The sequence below is a fragment of the Chiloscyllium punctatum genome, chromosome 44 (assembly GCF_047496795.1).
Source record: "Chiloscyllium punctatum isolate Juve2018m chromosome 44, sChiPun1.3, whole genome shotgun sequence".
Classification (NCBI taxonomy): domain Eukaryota; kingdom Metazoa; phylum Chordata; class Chondrichthyes; order Orectolobiformes; family Hemiscylliidae; genus Chiloscyllium; species Chiloscyllium punctatum.
The window spans coordinates 49,929,186-49,949,711 of NC_092782.1; the positions used below are offsets into that span (position 1 = coordinate 49,929,186).

General features: G+C 40.4%; 1 protein-coding gene across 1 annotated transcript in view; it reads left to right on the plus strand.

Moving 5' to 3' along the window:
* Positions 1-20,526, plus strand: part of chchd3a (coiled-coil-helix-coiled-coil-helix domain containing 3a) — a 237,486-nt gene that overhangs the window by 78,480 nt on the left and 138,480 nt on the right. The window lies entirely within an intron of this gene.

Genomic DNA, 20,526 nt, shown 5'->3' on the forward strand with positions numbered 1-20,526 from the left:
ATCATGCATGAGGTTTGCAGATTGTGTGAAGTGTAATTCTGCTGCTGATGATGGTCCACAGAGTTTGGCTTTATTGCATGTTGCATGTTGCTTCTAACATTTGACATGCAAGTGAATTGGTCAATCCCACAAATCTCCAAAATATTTGTGCACCCCTAATTCTCTTGAATATTTTTGATTTCAAGTGTACAACTGTTCTTAGCCATATTATCAGTTGCCTGTACCTTAAACTTTGTAATTATCTCCCAAAGACCTTTTTTTTTGTCTGTCTGCTTCTCTTTTTTAAGACACTTGAGGTGTACCCTTAAGAGCAAGATTTTGGTTCTCACGTATTATATCTCTTGATGTTACTGATTCTCATTTTATTTTATAATGCTCTTGTAATCTGTCTTGGGGCATTCTATTACATTCAATACTTTGTACCAATATCACTTGTCGTAGCTGTTGTGCATTAGCTAGTTACTGTGCTACTATTTCCCCAGTCGTCTTGTCATCCAACTACTTCCCAACATTGTGTACACACAGCCAAGTTGAAACATTAATTGTGCCAACTAGACATTCAACTGATCACTGGTAAAAGTTGCTTTAGAAGCTATAGCCATCACAGAGACGATGGCAGAGTGCTATTATCACTCGACTATTAATCCAGAAACTCAATTCATGTTCTGCGATCAGAGTTAGAATCCCACAGTGGCAGGTGGTGTAATTTGAATTCAATAAAAAGAAATCTGAAATTAAGAATCAACAGGTGATTATGAAACCGTTGTTAAATATTGGAAAAACTCATCTGGTTTACGAATGTCCTTGAGGGAAGAAAATCTGCCATCCTCAGCTGGTCTAGCCTACGTGTGACACCAGACCCTCATCAATGTGGTTGATTCTCAATTGCCCTTCACAAGCCTAGTAAATCATTGCGTTGTATCAATCACTACAGAGTCTCAATGAAATGAAACAGGACAAATCACTTGGCATTGACCTAGATACTGGAAAAGACAACTGCAGAAACAGCCCTGTCAACCCCGTGAAGTCCTCCTCACTAACATCTGGGGTCTCATGGCAAAATTGGGGGCGGTCTCACAAACTAGTCATGCACTGACATAGTCATACTCGTAGAATGAAAAGGCGGCATAGTAGCTCAGTGATTAGCATTGCTGCCTCTCGGTGCCAGGGACCAGGGTTCGATTCCAGATTCGGGTGACTATGCAAACTCCACTCAAACATTCTCCCCATGTCTGCATGGGTTTCCTCCAGGTGCTCTGGTTTCCTCCAGTCCAAAGATGTCCAGGTTCTGTGGATTGATAATACTCAATTGCCAATGTTATCCAGGGATGTGCAGGCTTGATGGATTACCCTTGGGAAATGCAGAGTTAGAGGAATTGGGTGGGTCTGGATGGATGCTCTTCCGAGGGGTGGATGGACTTCATAAGCAGAATGGCCTGCTTTCACACTCTAGGAATTTTAAGATCGACTTTACAGACAATGTCCCAGACACCACTACCATCATCCCTGGATATGCCCTATCCCGGCAGGTCAGACACAGCAGAGGTGGTAGCGCGGTGGTATACAGTCAGAAGGGAGTTGCCCTGGACCTCAAGAAGTCTTGTGGCCTCATGTTAACATAGACAAGTAAACTGCCAACTGATTACCGCATACCAACCTCCCTCGGCTGATTAATCGATACTACTCTATTTCAAACAATATTTGGAGGAGGCACTGAGGATGGCCAAGGCACAAAATGTCCTCTGGGTGGGGGATTTCACTGTCCTCCGCCAAGAGTGGCTCAGCAGCAATATTAGTGGTAGAGCTGGTCAGGTCCAAAAGGACATAGTTGCTGGACTTGCTGTGCAATAGGTGGTGAGGGAACCAACAAGAGGTAAAGTCTGCCAGCTGCAGATGCATTTGTCTATTAAAATATCAATAACAGTGACCACTGCACTTGTGGAGCATTACCACCATGTTAAATTGGACAGACTTCAAAGAGACCGAGTGACTCAAGATGGGACAGCAGTAAGATGCTATGGGCTATCAACAGCAGCAGAATTGTACTCTCTCACAATCTGCAACCTCCCGGCTTGGCATTTCCCCCCATTCAACCAATGCCATCAAGCCAGGGGATCAGTCCTGGCACAGTGGGGAGTGCTGAAAGGCTGCCAACATCATCAAACGCCCCCTCCCACCCTGGTAGTGCTCTCCAACAACCTTCCTTCAGGTCAAACATACAGAAGCTTGAACACAGACCAACAAGTTGAAGAACAGCTTTTTCCTACCATTATTCAACTGATATCTGGACTCTAAATAATGTTGATCGTGCTTTGTGTACCTCCTGTGCAGGGTAAACTACATTTCTCATTCTGTATAAGCACCGTATGATCTGCATGTCCTTGCTTACTCTGATCTACCTGTACTGCTCATAAGCTAAGCACTTTCACTGTACTGAAACCACCAAACAGGACGACTTGCATGCTAAACAACTTAAGTAACAAGTGATAGACAAAGCTAAGAGATCCAACAATCATTGGATTAGATCTAAGTCCTGCACTCCTGCCACATCTACTCAAGAATGGTGGTGGACATCTAAACAACTCACTGGAGGAGGAAGCTCCACAATTATCCCCATCCTCAATGATGGAAGAGCTCAGTGCAAAAAGTAAAGCTGGAGTATTCTCTGTGATCTTCAGGCAGAATTGCCAATTGAATGATCCATCTCAGCCTCCTCCTGTGGTCCCCATTGTTCAAGATACCAGTCTTCAGCCAATTCAGTTTGCTCCACGTGATATCAAAAAATGGTTGGATGCACAGGATACTGCAAAGCCAGTCGACCTGTTAACATTCCAACAAAAGTATTGAAGAGTTGTGTTCCAGAACTTGCCACTCCCCTTGCCAAGCTGTTCCAATCCAGTTAGAGTGCTGGCAGTTACCCAACAATGTGGAAAATTGCCCAGCTATGACCTGGACACACAATGTAAGACAAATCCAATCTGACAATCACCACCCCAACAGCTGACACTCTGTCACCATAAAGTGATGGAAGGTGTCATCAACAATGCTGTCAAGCAGTATTTCTGCTCAGCAATAACCTGCTCAGTGATATCCTGTTTGGGTTCCATCAGGAACCCTCAGCTCTTGATCTCAATTCAGTCTTGCTTCAAGCTTAGACAAAAGAGCTGAATTTCAGAAGAGGGGTGAGAGTGACGGCCATTGACATCAAGGCTGCATTAAACCAAGTGTGGTGTTAGGATCTCTAGCAAAATTGGAAACATTTGGGTACAGGGCAAACTCCCTGGTGGTTGGAGTCACAACTGGAGCATATAAAAGTGGTTGTAATTGTTCGACATCAGTCATCTTCACTCCAGAACATCTCTGCCTCAGTTTCTTGCAGTAGTGTCCTCTGCCTTCAGCTACTTCATCAATGACCTTCCCTCTATCATAATTCAGAAGTCATGATTGCACAATGTTAAGTACCATTCGTGACTCCTCAGATACTGAAGCAGTCCATGTTCAAATGCAGCAAGACCTGAACAATATCAAGGATTGGGCCAATGAGTGGCAAGTAACATTCACACCACACAAAACTAGGCAATGACTATATCCAATAAGAGACAATTGAACTGCCGCCTCTTGACATTCAATGGAGTGACAATCCACCCCCCCCCCCCCATCCCAACCATCTAAGTTTCTCCACCATCTTCTGTAATGCACAAGGCAGGAGTGTGATAGAATACTCCCCATTTCCCTGGATGGATGCAGTTCCAACAACACTCTGAGCTTGACATCATCCAGGACAAAGCTCCTGCTTGTTTGGCACTACATTCACAATCATCCACTCCCTCTATCGATGCTCAGTAGCTGCAGTGTATGCTATTTGCAAGATGAACTGCCCAAATTCACTAAAGATCCTCAGACAGCACCTTACAAACTCAAGATCCCTTCCATCTTGAAGGACAAGGGCTGTAGATATATGGGAACACCAACACCTTCAAGTTCTCCAAGCCACTCACCATCCTGACATGGAAATATGTCACCATTCCTTTACTATTGCTGGGTAAGAATCCTGGACTTCGATCCTTAACTGCATTGTGGGTCAACCCACAGCAAATGGACAACAGCAGATCAAGAAGGCAGCTCACCACCACCTTCTCAAGGACTGAGAGGGATGGGCAATTAGTGCTGACCAGCCATTTCCCACAAAAATTTTTACATTCCCATAAGAATTGAAAAAAAAAGCTTTAACTTTTACAAAATTGTCTTTCAAGTGCACTTTTAATTTAAGTTGTGAAGGACGTGTTTCCTTATTAAGTCTCAGAGTAGGTGCATAGATTTTTGGGCCGTCTTACATTTCTGCACGAGCTGGTCCTTTTGTTAAATTTATTGGACACGACTTAACATGTCCATAAATTGTCCTTTTACTTTTCCCACCTTGTTCCCCCTACTCTCACACCAACAACTTCGCCTAAGCATATAAAGTAACAAGTGATGATTTTTCTTTGAAGAGCTGATCTGTTGTATCCTTCAGAGACTTGCGTAGAATTGTGGAGCTTGTTTTACCTTGTCAGGAAAAAAACAGATTAATTGAAAATCACGCAACTATTTGAATGTATCAAGAATTTTTATCAAATGTGTACATGATCCAAGGTGTTGTAAATTGGTGTTTTTGGAAGTAGTGTGTATTTCTTTTGTTTTCAGTACTGAGTTCTTTAGATCTTTGACATACATAAAATCAAAGTTACATTTTCCATCTTCAGAGCTCTGAAACGATCTTGGAGCTTGAGGTTGTAATGTTTACTTGTCTGATCTGCCAGTACCTGGAGAAATTCATTCCTGAAGTGATTTGTGGCTACTGCATTTAGCCACAACACACCCAAAATGCACTCTCCCGAAAAGCTGTTTTATGTTTAATTCTTCTCCTCTTTTCGTTAAGTGTATCTGAAGGGTCAAACCACACAAGTCAAAAATCTGGCAAGCTTGGAAAGACTGAAACAGAGAAGGGCAAATACTTTAAAAATCAATGCTTAAATAATGCCACTCACTGAGACAATTCATATTTAAATGCCAAAAGGAAACAAGGGGTTAATTAGTTCCAGTTGTCTCATGCCTCCGATTGTCAAGTTTAACTTGATTGTATTTATCTGATTAAATTTTCAAAAGATTAAGAAGTTTTGTTGAATTCAATGACCGTCCTGTTCAACTTCAAAATCACTTGAGTATCATTGCCTGATTTCAGGTGAGAGGCATCTCACGAAGTGCTGAATAGAATTTAAGAAGCGAAGGAGTAAGGAGGAAAGAAAGAATAACGATCTTTCAGTTTTCAATGTCCCTTTACAAACCAGGTTGAACTTTTGCAAATGAATCTGAGCAAATGCAGAACCATTTTAGAAGCAATTTTGTCTTGACATTACATCACTTGAGACCCAATAAATGGTGAATCAAGTGAAAAGATACACATAAATCTCTGCAAGTTGGAAAATACCTTTGAGTTGTACAAGTTTTGAGCTGACTTGTTTTGAGAACAAATTAAGAAAAGGTTATCAAATGTGAAGTGCAGTCCTGAGCCTGAATTGTACCTGTATCATCCTTCCCTTTGGTCATGTGGTGGAAATGAAGCCCTGTTATTCCAAGAGTTGTCACAAGATCTAAAGATTTCATCAAGTACTCAAAATTCCCCAATTTACCAGGCATTTTAGACCCAGATTGAGGGAAAGCCCTGACAAGGTTTCTTCACTAAAGACATTTCTGTTTGTTACAAATAAATAGGTTCTTGCTACAGGTTAAAATAAAGGAATTACTGGTATGTAACTCAAGCAGTCAAAACACTAACCCCATCTTTGCAACACTTGTCAACAGCATTTGGAAGAAGTCACTTTTCATTAAACCCACATACAAAGGTTAAAAACAAAGTACGTTAAGAAGGCAATTCAATGGCCCCTTTCCACAAGGTGCACTGAGATCCATGTGCTTGTTTGGATCTGCTCTTCATTAATCATGCCTGTGCTCTCTTCCTGTCACACTCGCACTCGCTCTCTCACTCTCTCGCTCTTTCACGCACTGTCTTTCGCTTGCTCACTCGCTCGCGCTCTCTCTCTCTCTTCCTCTCACACACTGTCTCTCTCTCTCTCACACACGGTCTCTGTCTCTCACTCGTGCTCTCCTGTGGCTTGCAGAGGGGGAGCAATGGAGTTAGTCCAAATGATGTATGGAATGAGAAACTTTCATCATGCAAATGAACTGAAGGAGTGTTTCCAAGATGGGGAGTGGTGAAAATTTTGCATCATGAGCTCTGAGGCAACCATGGCTGCCATGGAGTTCCAACCAAAGGGTAAAAAGGTTGCAGGGACCATGTAAATATTTGGCATGCTCTAACTGGGTGATCCTTGAACTAATTCCAGCTGCAATGATTTGGTACACTTAGGAAAATCAGGTTGTGCTTCTTACTCTTGGTCTTTAACAGGTCTCCATACCTTTGCATCTACAGTACATTTTATTTAAGGTGGTAACTTGTTGTGATTTGTAATGTTCTGCCTGAACGGATCACAGAACGACATGAAATGGCAGATTTTGTATATTTGAAACATAAAGAATTGCAGGGATCTGCAGAAGAAGTGGGAGAATAAGACTAATTGGAGAACTCTTTCTAGGAACCAGCATGACACAAAGGAAGGAATGGTCTTTTTTTTTGTACTGAAGTTCTGTGAACATTGAAAAAAACCTAATGGTTATCAAGTCAAATTGCACATAATGGTGGGGAAGTTGCTAGAGAGGGTACTGAGAGATAGGATCTGTTTATATTTAGAAAAGAATGAGCTTATCAGTGATAGGCAACATGGTTTTGTGTGGGAGAGATTGTGCCTTACCAACCTAATAGAGTTCTTCGAGAAAGTGACCAAGTTGATAGATGAAGGAAGGGCTGTAGATGTCATATACATGGACTTTAGTAAGGCGTTTCATAAAGTTCCCCATAGTAGACTGATGGAGAAAGTGAAGTGACATGGTGTGCAGGGTGTTCTAGCTGGGTGGATACAGAACTGGTTGAGCAACAGGAGACAGAGAGTAGCAGTTGAACGGAGTTCCTCGAAATGGAGAAAGGTGACCAGGGGTCAGTATTGGGGCCACTGTTGTTTGTAATATACATAAATGATCTGGAAGAGGGCACTGTTGGCATGATTAGTAAGTTTGCAGATGACACAAAGATTGGTGGAGTAGCAGAAAGCATAGGGGACTGTCAGAGAATACAGGAGGATATAGATAGACTGGAGAGTTGGGCAGACCAGTGGCAGATGGCTTTCAATCCAGACAAATGTGAGGTGATACATTTAGGCAAGACTAATTCTAGAGCGAATTATACAATGAATGGAAGAGCTTTGGGAAAAGTTGATGGGCAGAGAGATCTGGGAGTGCAAGTCGATTGTATCCTGAAGTTTGCTGCACAGGTGGACAGAGTGGTCATGAAGGCATATATGAATGCTTGCCTTCATTGGACAGGGTATTAAGTAGAAGAGCTGGCAAGTCATGTTAAAATTGTACAAGACATTGGTTCGGTCGCATTTAGAATATTGTGTACAGTTCTGGTCGCCACGTTATTAAAAAGATGTGGACGCTTTGCAGACGGTGCAGAGAAGGTTTACGAGGATGTTGCCTGGTATGGAAGGTGTGAGCTATGAAGAGAGGTTGAGTAGGTTAGGTTTATTTTCATGAGAAAAAAAGATGACTGAGGGGGACATGATTGAGGTTAACAAAATCATGAAAGTTTTAGACAGGGTGGATAGAGACAAGCTTTTTCCCAGGTGAAGGATTCAATAACAAGAGATCATACTTTCAAGGTGAGAGGTGGAAAGTTTAAGGGGGATACATGTGGCAAGTACTTCACACAGAGGGTGGTGAACGTTTGGAACACGTTGCCAGCAGAGGTGGTAGAGGCACGCACAGTCGATTCATTTAAGATGCGACTGGACAGATGCATGAGTAGGTAGGGGGCAGAGGGATACAGATGCTTAGGGATTGACTGACAGGTTTAGACAGTATATTTGGATCGACTCCGGCTTGGAGGGCCGAAGGAGAAAGTGAGGACTGCAGATGCTGGAGATCAGAGCTGAAAATGTGTTGCTGGAAAAGCGCAGCAGGTCAGGCAGTATCCAAGGAGCAAGAGAATCGACGTTTCGGGCATGAGCCCTTCTTCAGGAGGGCCAAAGGGCCTGTTTTTGTGCTGTAAATTTTCTTTGTTCTTTATAATGCTGGAAAGGAATATATTAACATTAGGAAAGCTACCTCCTGATAACATGTGCAAGGCAGAAAGATTGGACCGTGGCTTAAGGTAGAGCAGATGCTGCAAAAAACATTGTTGAGAGAGCATCATTGAACAAAATGTAAAACTCAATGCCTGTGCCCAATTTCATGTCTAAACAGTATCACATTGAATATATCTTCATTGTCGGCCTGTTCATAAGGATACTACAATATGAAAACAGAAGGGTGACATTAATTGACCTGGCAATACTGAAATGCATAACCAATGCTGTAGTATGCTGAGAATTAAATTCGCTTGATCCATTCTTTGGTTTAGCAATTTAAAAGTTAAATGCTCTCCGTCCCCATGTGCTCTGTCTTTTTGTGTTGACAGTTCCATTCAGTTTTATTTAACATTTAAATTTGTCAATATTTTTTCTTTATCTTGCTAAGATTGCTACCTGAATTTGTGTTTAAATCTGTGCACTGAAAAGTTCCAAATTTCTCTCACTTGCATCAATCAACATGAAATTAATTTGGCCAAGGCTTGTCACAGCATCCCCAAGAGCCAATAGTTACTTTTTTTTCTGTACAGAGTTTTATGTTTCTGCTTTGAGAAAATAAGGCAATATGGATCACAGACGATACAGACAAAAAGACTTGAGCATGATTGAACAGATGCCCAATGCCAATATCCGACCGCTATGCACTGCACCATGTTAACATTCTGCGAATTACTAATATTTTCTTGCTCCTCACTCCGTCTTTGTGAATCAATGAGTTGCAGCTACCCTTGAGTACTTGGTGGATGCAGCAATTTTTAGATCCCGTGACAGTCAACTGCTGCTGGTTTGCAGCGATTAGTAACATATCACATGTGGTAATTACCCATTGATCAATTCAGGGAGTACGTTTTGTTTAAAAATCTCGTCAAGACAATCAGCTTGCTTTCTTGAGTGTTTCCTGAATACTGATTCACTGACTTCATGATACAGTAGAGATGTTGTGCAGAGCTGCAGATTAGCTGATTCATGCTCCATTTGTTGACTCATCGATCGAAACCTGTAAGATTTGTTTAATCAAAGTTTAATATCAGAAGTTGATTGAGAAAACTGTGAGCAAAATGTTTTTCACTGATTGAACTTTGTTAGACTGCAGCCAAATAATAAATGGACAGAGAATGCTTTCATTCTATGGTCTGATTTGAATCCAGACCCAAAGATGAGTGTCAGGCCCACTGTATCACCCAGTCTGCTGTATGAGGCTTTATTTTGTTTTGACAGACATGATTGTTATAATTTTCAAATAGCAAATAAAATTATTCTGAAACATTAACATTCCTTTTAAAATGATTAACTTTGAAATTGGTGTGAGTCCAACCAATTAATGCCATCAGTACATTGAATGCAAGATTCCCATTTTCTTGTATATTATAGCAAGGAGCTACATATGGAACTTTACCTTTTATTTTACATTAGGATCACACACTAGAGCAGACTTTTGCATCAATGTCTCCACATAGATATCGCAGAGTCTCATTCAACTTGTGGTATTCTTAAAAGTAAAAATTTCTGTTTAGCTTACAATTGATGTTTGATGCAACATTGCCTGCCGTTTCCTAGGATATAAGACGCAAGTCCCCACCCATCCCTTTCCATATTGAGATTTATAGGTTTTATTATTTGAATTTGATATTTTTCATGTGGGTAATCTCAGCAATTCCAACTGTCACTCATAATACAGAATGCCTTCAATATTTGTTTTATGACAGATGTCATTCAGTCCTGGACTCCTGTGGAGGAGTATAAAAATACTTGGTTGTTAGCAGCATACTGTAATTCCAAATGTAAGTGGAAAACCAAATAAAGACAAAAAAAAAATGCACACTGAAACCAACATGTTTATATGAGTCAAATAACACTTGTGGCAAGTACTGGTCTTTAGTAATTGAGATTAAATTTTAAGATCACGCTTGAAAAGAACGATTTTTGATTTCTTTCCTGAAAACAAGGTGGTCGAAGTGGCAATTAAAGTATAACGTCCGAACAGTCTGCTTGAGGAAACATAAGTTTATTTGAATGCACGCAAGTACTCTGGTTTACCTTTGCCAAGCTCTCCACATTCACTCAACCATTTGCTTGGTTTTGTACGTTTTACTCGGCCCATTTTGACTGGACACACTCTGAGCCATGTCCCAAGATCACATGCGCACATGATCAAATCATGTTCTTTGAACTGCTGAGTGCTGTGATTTCTAGTAGCAGTGTTGCAATGTTGCAGAGTGATTGTTTCTGCCTAACACCTTCTAACTACAGCCTTGAAAATGTGACATTTAATATTTTCTTTACCATGCAATTGCATGCGTGCATTAAAACTATCTTTTGATCATTATGTTCCTGATTCATAATATGCATGTCTTAAGTCATTTTCATAAAAGGTCATAATGTTGCTTTTCTTTTTCTCCAACCTTGAACTGAAACAGTAACCCTTTGAATGTGGTTCTGTAGATGCAAGTATATTACAACCAGTTGAGGCGGTACAGAATGTATAGTGATTTTAAAAAAAAACAAGACTCCATTATTAATCAGATCAAATTCATTCAAGCCAACATTGAAATACCACAGCCTTTTTCATGCATATCTATGATACTTTCTTGCTCATTACAGGATATGAGCATCATTGGCTGGGCCAGTATTTCTTACACATCCCTAATTGACCTTGATAAATTAGTGTTGCCGATTTAAACCTTGACACTTCATGAACTGTAGGTACCTGTGCAGTGCTGTTATGGAGACAATATATTTTCAGCAGCAATATGGAAGCAACAGTGATATGGTTCAAGTCAGGATAATGTATGGCTTGAATGAAATTTGTAGTGGTGGTGATCTCATGTATCTGCTGTCCTTGCCCTTGTATGTGGTAAAAGGTAAAGTTGCCATCATCCCAGAGGACCATACAGCTGATCTCCGATTAGTAGAGAGACAGCTAGTGGTGATTTAAGCTGCAGGTCACCAAGCCTCAGGCAAGAGGTGAGGTTAAATGGCTGGACTTTCGTGGTGATCTCTTGGTGAGTACGGGAATTGAACACGTGTTGGCGTCACTGCATCACAAACCAGCCACCTGATTTAATAGACTCCCCTCGGTAGCTGATAGAGGTCATGGATTTGCAGGGTGTTGCATGAGAACCTTTAGGGTTTTTTTTAACATCGAAGCTCTCGAGTTAGTTTTTATAATTTCAACACAACCAATGACTCAGATTGAGGAAATCACTACAGCTGGAGTTTCAGATGAAGGCTGACTGAACAGTATGGTGCCCGTGTTTTTGGTGCAGAGGTGAATTCTTGTTGAATGAGTGCGAACAAGGATATTTAATGCACAACAGTTAAAATTCTCACAACAGTGTGTTGTGTGATTTTTAACTTTATCCACCCCAGTCCAACACCAGCATCTCCAGTATAAATCCGGGGAAAGACTACAGGCTTAATCTTGCAATGTTTCCAAGCTGTTGCTCATGTATTAGATCAGCCATTCTTCATAGAGTTTTGTAATTATATAGCGTTCAACCCCCTTCTAACTGGATGGTTTAAGTATGGCTTAATTATAGTGCCACAGGGCAGACAGCATGATGAGATGGGAAAACTAAGTCCCTGTACCAAGGGAGAAGTGTTTACAACCTATTTATTATGTACGTCATTTAGCCCATCATTCTGATTAAAAATCTAGTCAGTTTAGACAATTAAGAAATCGGACAATCAGACAGTCAGGTGCACTATTAATTCGGAAAATGTAGCCTTTTGATGAACTAATTGTCAACGTTGCAATGTCGATCCTCAAAATGTTTTGGCTTTGAGTGAGTTCAATGTTAAGCTGCAGAACTGAGTTTTTCATGCTGTTTTATTGGGCTCATGCTCACGTGCGCTCTCTCTCTCTCTGTCTCGTGCGTTCCCCTCAGTTCCCTCAACATCCATTCTTAATATTTTAAGACAGAAAATATCAGCAAACTTTTTTTATTGTGGCTGTTGTCAGAGCTGAGCATGAATTCCATACAGGGATTATCGAATAAATTCGAAGAGCGGGAGCTCAGCCTGAATTTCTCCCAACTCTCTAACTCATGACTATTGAGCTAATTCATACCAGATCAAAGATGACGTTTCTGAGCAATATTATTCATGCCTTAACTTGATCTAATTAGAACAAAGAGTGGATTTTTCTTTGATATTTCATGCAAAGCCTGTCTTTGTAGACACCTAAGTGAAGAGAAAAATTGAAGCTGCTGCTTCTCATTGCGTTATGTTGAGTTAAATTGTTAATTTCCAGTTACAGGCCTCCATGTAGGTTTTTTTTATTAAAAAGCCTGCACATCAAAGATGTACTATATGAGTTAATACTGGTTCCTGATTCTGATTAGCTATATTACATTGCAACCCACAGCTGTATTCTGAGGGTAGAATTACTTGAATGATGAAAACAGCTGGTTGATGTCACAAGTGCAAGTATACCAATCAAGTAGAACTTTGTGGGACTATCAAGCTTTGCAATTATTATAAGAAGCAATTTCACTTTTTAAGGGAATGAAGTTAGATCCAAGCATTCATCACTGAGTGACGTACCCTCATGGCACACATGCAATAGCCAGACTCCACCTTTCATTCCTAAGACATGTTTGCAAATGCAATCACTAGGTGCATTTCTACGGGAAGTCAATTATATTTTAAAACATAAAAGCACTTTGATACATTTCATACTGATCATTAATCGTTTCTCATTGACCAGAATATAAGCACTCTGCATTACAAACATTTCCAATGACACAAGATCAAGAGTATCTTGCCTGTCTCCTTCATTCAGTGAAGCTGTTTTGCAAAACAGGTTCACCCTGATAATGGAAGGATTCCCCAAGCAAGAGTATATGCAACCAGCTCATAACCTTTAAGCTACCAACAGTCTGAATATAATTCTAGAGTTGCAGTAGGCAGGTGAGTCAAATTCCAAGACTTGGACCTCAGTCTTCTGCAAAGTACAATGCACTACTCTTTTTAATGGCCTAATTGGAGGTTTGTATCTATGGCATGTGGCTTTAACTAACCCTTTAAAAAGGTGCTTTTTTTTTTGGGGTAATCTTTCAAGAAACTGATCGAGTCTGTACTTCCTCTGTCAAATGAACCAGTTTTTTTCAACTGCAAGTTCTTAAAAAGTAATAGAACAGCCTTCATAATGAAGTTTGCATTAAGATGTCAACATTGTTCGCAAATCTTCCATGATAAAGGCACATAGAGCATTGACTTGGAAAAAATATGCAAGATAGCTTTGGAAAGTAATTAACTTGCTGTTTACTGATTGTTATTGTACTCCTTTAACCAAAGACCAAGGGAGGAAAATGATCAGGATTTCATTATTATCTGTCCATATTCACAACTAGATTGAGTTGACACATGTCCCTCATTCAACCTCTCAGAATCGCTTTCAGGGGTTAAATGGCCTACTGTTCTTCCTACAGAAAATTCTTAGCTGCCAAATGACTTAACCGTTCCCTGCCACAAACACTAAGAGGCCAAAGGAGCAACTATAAGGAAATGAATGATGTAGAAGAGAGAGGGTCAGAGGATATCAACTTGATGAAATTCATGACATGTATTTCCTTAGTTCTTGTTAATCAAATGTGCTCTTCATCACTTGAATCTAAAAATGAAATCTGTAGTACACTGGTGTGTACACTGACGAAAAGCTGTGAACAAATTTTATAGCCAACATCTATCACGAGCAGTATCCAGATTCATCACTTTGCTTGTATATATGTCAGTGGTTTTACTTGAGGGACATGGGACATTAAACCAGACAGATCTATCAGTGCCCAGTAGTTATTAGAAAGATAAAATTTTGAATAAAATTTATCCTTTGAAACTCAAGTCAGAGAATTATTTTTGTCCTTTTGGACCTTCAGAACTAATATTTGATGAAGCAACATAACACAGCTCAGCTGAATGAAGAGCTGTCAAGTTCTGTCCCTGTGAATGACACCATGCCAATTCACATGTTGGATTAAACATGTTTGGGTTGACAGAAATCTTTGCACAGAAAATATTTGGCGCCTTTAGCAGTTATAACGTCTGTGGTAGGGGACTGCAGGGTTATTTGGTAGTTGTCAGTCACACATGGATAACTGGGGAAACTATTGATTATGTTGTGATAAGAATTCTGTGCGCATTACACATTGACTGACTGGGTAAACCTACAGAACAAAATTATTATGGCTGATCAAATACTTAACTCATTCATAACGAAACACATGTCTGATTTCACAATTGTAAAATGTTTACAACTATTCCCTGTGCCAGCTTCCTAAGGAGCTACTCGTGATGTCCCATTCCCTGGCTGTTCATGAAAACCTGTTTTCAATTTCACTTTTCAAATATGTTCAGTCACTTCTCTTTTTAAAAGCTTTTGATGATTCCTTCACAGTATTGTTTGTATTTGGGAATTCCATTTTCAATCTATCCTCTGAATAAAAACAGATTACCTCTCCTTTTCCTCTTCTAGTCAGTCTTAAGCTTGTTTTCTCCGTACACGTTAATGAAATCCTGATCATTTTCCTCCCTTGGTCTTTGGTTAAAGGAGTACAATAACAATCAGTAAACAGCAAGTTAATTACTTTCCAAAGCTATCTTGCATAGTGTCACATTATTTGTCATTATCAAGACACATAATAATTTTGCATGGTTCTAAAAGCTATTCAGTTTCAAAGAATTCTGGTTTTCTTAACCTTCAACCTTGATAACTGGAACATTGCATTCTATTCTCATCAGCCTAAAGCTCGTGTCATATTTCTGGCTTCTCGTAAAGGACACCAAACAGAAGGCATAATGTTCTTCAGTTTTCTAAGAGTCAGATAGTTTGTACGTACAATTAGCTTGAAATATTCTCACAATATGATTTTGCCTTGGCTCTCTTTTTGAAGTTTGGTTTGAATTTCTGCTAATGAGACCATTCAAAGTTGGACAGCTGCTTGCACTGCTGAGCTAACTGCCTTCAAGATCCCCAAGGGTCCAGTTCAAGAATTGTCTGTTTTAGGTACAATTCAAGGTTTGTTTTTTAGGAATATCTGCTGACATCCTCCAAAACACATTAAGTAGGCATGTGCAGAATGTGTGGCTTCAGTACCCCTGCCAATACTGCCAGTGACGTGATTCTGGCCCATTCACTCAAATTTATTATATTTATTTGAGCACTCCCTTGTGTTTTTTTTGACATGGTATTTCACAAAATCTGGATGTAGGTTTGCTTGCTGATGGTTCATTTCCAGACATTTCGTCACTGTACTAGGTAACATCTTCACTGGGCCTCCCGGCGAAGTACTGCTGCTGATCCCTGCTTTCCATTTCCATGTTTTGGTTTGTTTGGGTTAGTGACGTCATTTCCTGGGGTGATGTCATTTCCTGTTCATTTTCTCAGGAGGTGGTAGATGGGGTCAACTTGATGTGTTTGTTGATTGGTATTCCAACCGGAACACTTACTTCTAGGAATTCTCGTGCATCTCTCTCTTTGGCTTGTCCTAGGATGGATGTGTTGTCCCACTCAAAGTGATGTCGTTCCTTACCTGTATGTAAGGATATTAGTGAGAGAGGGTCATGTCGTTTTGTGGCTAGTTGATGTTCACAAAATATTGCAGAATTTTCTGTATGTGATATGTAAACTATTTGGAAATGTCACAAGACATGGCCTTGTTTTTCAGCTTTGAAGAAATAAATCCTTCAAATGAATTTCCCATCATGAACTGGGTATGACACCTATATTTAAACAAGAATAATGTGTTTTGGAAAGTTTTTTAATTCAGTCAGTTCATTGTATTTGTCGAACCAAACATTTATATTTCAACAAGGACCACCTGATATTCCACTGGAAATATATGTTCTTCACAATCCTGGGAAAGTTAAGTGGATCATTTTATATTCCCATTACTGCACAGCTTCTCCTGTATCTTTGAATCTAAAACGGTATCATTGATTCACAGGCTGAAAAATTAGTTCCTGAGGCCTAGAGAATAAGAGATGGGCATTCATTTAGCCTACAAAACTCTAGTATTAGTTGATTTTGCTTTGATTTGATTGTTGCATGTACTGAGAAACAGTGAAAAGTATTGTTTTGTATGCTATCCAGGCAAATCATTCTTATTTAAGAACAGAATGCAGAATATAGTTTTACACCAACAGAGAAGGTACAGAGAGAGATCAACTGTATTATATGAGAGATCCATTCAAAAGTCTGATAACAGAAGATGCTATTCTTAAATCTGTTGGTGAGTGCTTTCAAACTTTTGTCTTGTCATGATGGAAGAGGGCAGAAGAGTGTATAAGTGGGAGTGGGAGGGGTGTTTCATTATGTTGCCTGCTGTTGTGAGGTGGGGAAAATATAGATTGTCAGTGGATGCAAGGCCGTTTTGCATGATTAATTGGGCTGCTTTCACAACTCTGTAAGTACTTATGGTCTTGGGCAGAGCAAGTGTCATCCCATCTGAGAGTTAGGTTTCTATGGTGCATTGATAAAAAAGATGAGCCATTGTGGACATGCCAAATTTCCTTCACTTTCTGAAAAGTAGAGGTGTTGGTGTTCATTTTTAACACACCAACTAGAATGGACCAGGACAGATCATTGGTATAAGCTCTCGACCATCTCCACCTCAGCATCATTGATACAGACAGGGACATATACTCCACTCCATTTCCTGAAGTCAATGACCAGCTTCTTTGTTTTCCTGCCATTGAGAGAAAGATTGTTGTCTTTATGCCATGCCACTTAAACTGTGAATCTCCTTCCTGTACTCTTGTCTTGTTGTTGTTTTTAAGGTCTGACCCACTACTGGTGTCATCAGCAAATTTGTAAATGGAGTTGGAGCAGAATTTAGCCACACAGTCATCAGTGTATAAGGAGTATGATAATAGGCTGAGTGCTGAGCCTTGTGGGGCACCGCTGTTGAGTCTTATTGTTAAGGAGATGTTATCGCCTAGCCTTACTGATTGCAGTTTGTGGGTCACGAATTGAAGGTATTCTGTCTCAAGGCTATGTTGTTGTGGTGTATATTTCATCAAGTGTACTCTTCCTTTGTGTGGGTCGGGATGTCAACTGCTGTCAGAAGAGCACAAGTGAACTCTTATGGCAGGTAGTAGGGACAGCACTTCACCATTAGATATTCTAGGTCTGAGAAGCAATAACTCGCTAGAATTATCAAATGGAGTGATGCCTGATGACCTGCATCTTTCACCAATGCAGGCAGTTAATTTCAACCATTTGCTTATGAGGAATAAGACTCTGAATGAGAGAAAAGAGTTGGTGAGTGAGTCTTTTGTTGGACAGTTTTACCATAGTTTATGGACACAATTCAAAGTAACATTACCTCAGAGACAACAGAATAGAGTAACATTCAAGGAATCCTGAGTCTTGAAAGATGAGAAATGACTGTATTGTTCATGAAGTATTTATAAAATCTTGCTTCATAAATTTTACTCGATTTGTAAATATTGACTGTTCATACTTTTATTAGGTTAAATGTAAATGAGAAAATGAGTTTTGCGGTCATGGTTTTGGACCTCAAAGTCTCTTAAACTTCAAGTATGCCCAATGATTTGTCGAGTCCACTCCAATGCTTTTGTATTCTGTAGCCATAACAATAAAAGTTCAAACACCATGTGATTTCGGCGCGGTGGCACGGGGCCAGCATGGTGGCTCAGTGGTTAGCACTGCTGCCTCACAGTGCCAGGGACCGGGGTTTGATTCCAGCTTTTGGCAACTGTGCAAACTCCACACAGACCACCTCGCTGTGTTTGCGTGGGCTTCCTCAGGATATTCCGGTTTCCTCCCACGTTTCAAAGATGTGCAGGTCAGGTGATTTGGACATGCTAAATTGACCATAATTGCGCATTAGGTAAAAACAATGACTGCAGATGCTGGAAACCAGATTCTGGATTAGAGTGGTGCTGGAAAAGCACAGCAGTTCAGGCAGCATCCGAGGAGCAGGAAAATCGATGTTTCGGGCAAAAGCCCTTCATCAGGAATACAGGCAGAGTACCTGAAGGGCATTTATCTCTCCACCCTTCAGGTACTCTACCTATATTCCTGATGAAGGACTTTTGCCCGAAGTGTCGATTTTCCTGCTCCCCGGATGCTGCCTGAACTGCTGTGCTTTTCCAGCACTACTCTAATCCATAATTGTGCATTAATCAGAGGGAGGTGGATTACTCTTCAGAGGGTCAGTATGGACTTATTGGGCCGAAGGGCCTGTTTCCACACTGGAGGGACTCTAATCTGATTTCAGCCTAACCATCAAACTCAATCTTCGTAAGTAGAGAAAATGCCCAGTAGTATTATTGCTGGACTGTTGATCCATAAAACCCAGGTAAAGTTCTGGATCCCTGGGTTCATGTCATGGCAGCTGGTGGAATTTGAATTCAACAAAATATCTGGAATGACGAGTCTAATGATGATAATGAACTGACTGTCAGAAAAACTAATCTAGTTCACGAGTGTACTTGTGGAAAGGAAACTGCCATCCTTCCTTGGTCTGCCTTGCGTGTAATTCCAGACCCTCCACAATGTGGTTAACTCTAACCTGCCATCTAGACAATTAGAGATGGGCAATAAATGCTGGCTTCGACAGTGATGCCCTCATCCCATGAACGATTTATCAGCCACAGTTTGTGGTCCAAATGGATATCCGGTTTTGTCCATTAAGAAATCAGATGAGGCCAAATTTGGATTACCTGTGACATGCCATGGGTAATTCCCCTGGTGCTTTTTACTATCCTGTCTCAATCATAAAGATGAGTCACTTATGCAAAATATCACATCTTCTATGGAACTATACCACAGTAAAAAGCGCATTACTGGAGACGAGGGAAGGAAACAATTGTTAATTTCAGATAATGATAAATTAATAGGGAGGCTTAGAGTCCTTGAGCGCATGGACAGGCCCAGAACTGATGCATGTCAACTGAAATGTCCACCTATGCTAACACCATTTCCCTGCACTTGGCCTGTATCCTTCTAAACCTTTCCTATCCATGTATTTGTCCAAATGCCTTTGTAACATTGTTCACATACCCCCCCTCAACACCATCTGCCAGCAGCTCATTCCATATGTGTACCACCTCTGTTTTTTTTTATAAAAAGTTGCCCCTCAGGTTCCCTTTTATTCTGTCACCTCTAACTTTAAACTGACGTCCTTCGGTCTGCGATTTCCCCAACCCTGGGGAAAAAGACATGAGTGCACTCACCCTTTCCATGCTTCTGATGATCTTATACACTTCTATAAGATCCCCTCTCCGTCTCCTATGAGCCTAAAAAGAAATGCTAGCTTGTCTAGCCTCTCCCTAAATCTCAGACCATTGAGTCCTGGCAACATCCTTGTAAATTTCTTCTGCACTCTTTCCAGTTTAATGACATCCTTGCTATAGCAAGATGACCAAAATCAAACACTATACTCCAAGTGCAGACTCATCAACGTTCTGTACAACTGCAATATAGCTTCCCAACTTTTATATTGAATGCCCTAACTGATGAAGGCTCGTGTGCCACAAGCCTTTTTTGCTGCCCTTCTACCTGTGAGTCCACGTTCAGAGAACCATGCGCTTGAATTTCAAGATCTCTCTGTTCCACTGCACTCCATAAGGACTGAACATTCAACATGAAACAACTACCTTGATTTGACTTTCCAAAATGCAAGACCTTACACTTATCTTTATGAAACTCCATTTGCCATTTCTCGGCCCACTTTCCCCAAATGATCAAGGTCCTGCTGCAATTTCTGACAACCTTGTTCACTGTCCACGATACTGTGTATTTTAGTGTCATCAACAAAATCATGCCTTCTATATTCTCATCCAAATCATTGATATGGATAACAAACAGTAATAGGCCCAGCACCAACCCCCTGAGGCACTCCACTAGTCACAGGCCTCCATTCCGACAAGCATTCTTCCACTATTACCCTTTGCTTCCTGTCATCAAGCCAATTTTGTACCCAATTTGCCAGCTCCCCCTAAATTCCATGTGATCTAATCTTCCAGAACCACCTACCATGTGAAAACTAATCAAAGGCTTTAATGAAATCCATATGGACTACATCCACTACCCTGCCCTTGTCAATCTTCCTCGTCACTTCATCAAAGAACTCTAACAAATTTGAGTGGTCATTCAGTGCATTGGTAATAATCATCGGACAAATGAAATGTGGCAGAATTGAAAAAAGATTTATTACCGACTGGAAAATATTGCATCAGACCTTATGAAGCACTTAGTTCTCAGCTAGAATATGGTGTT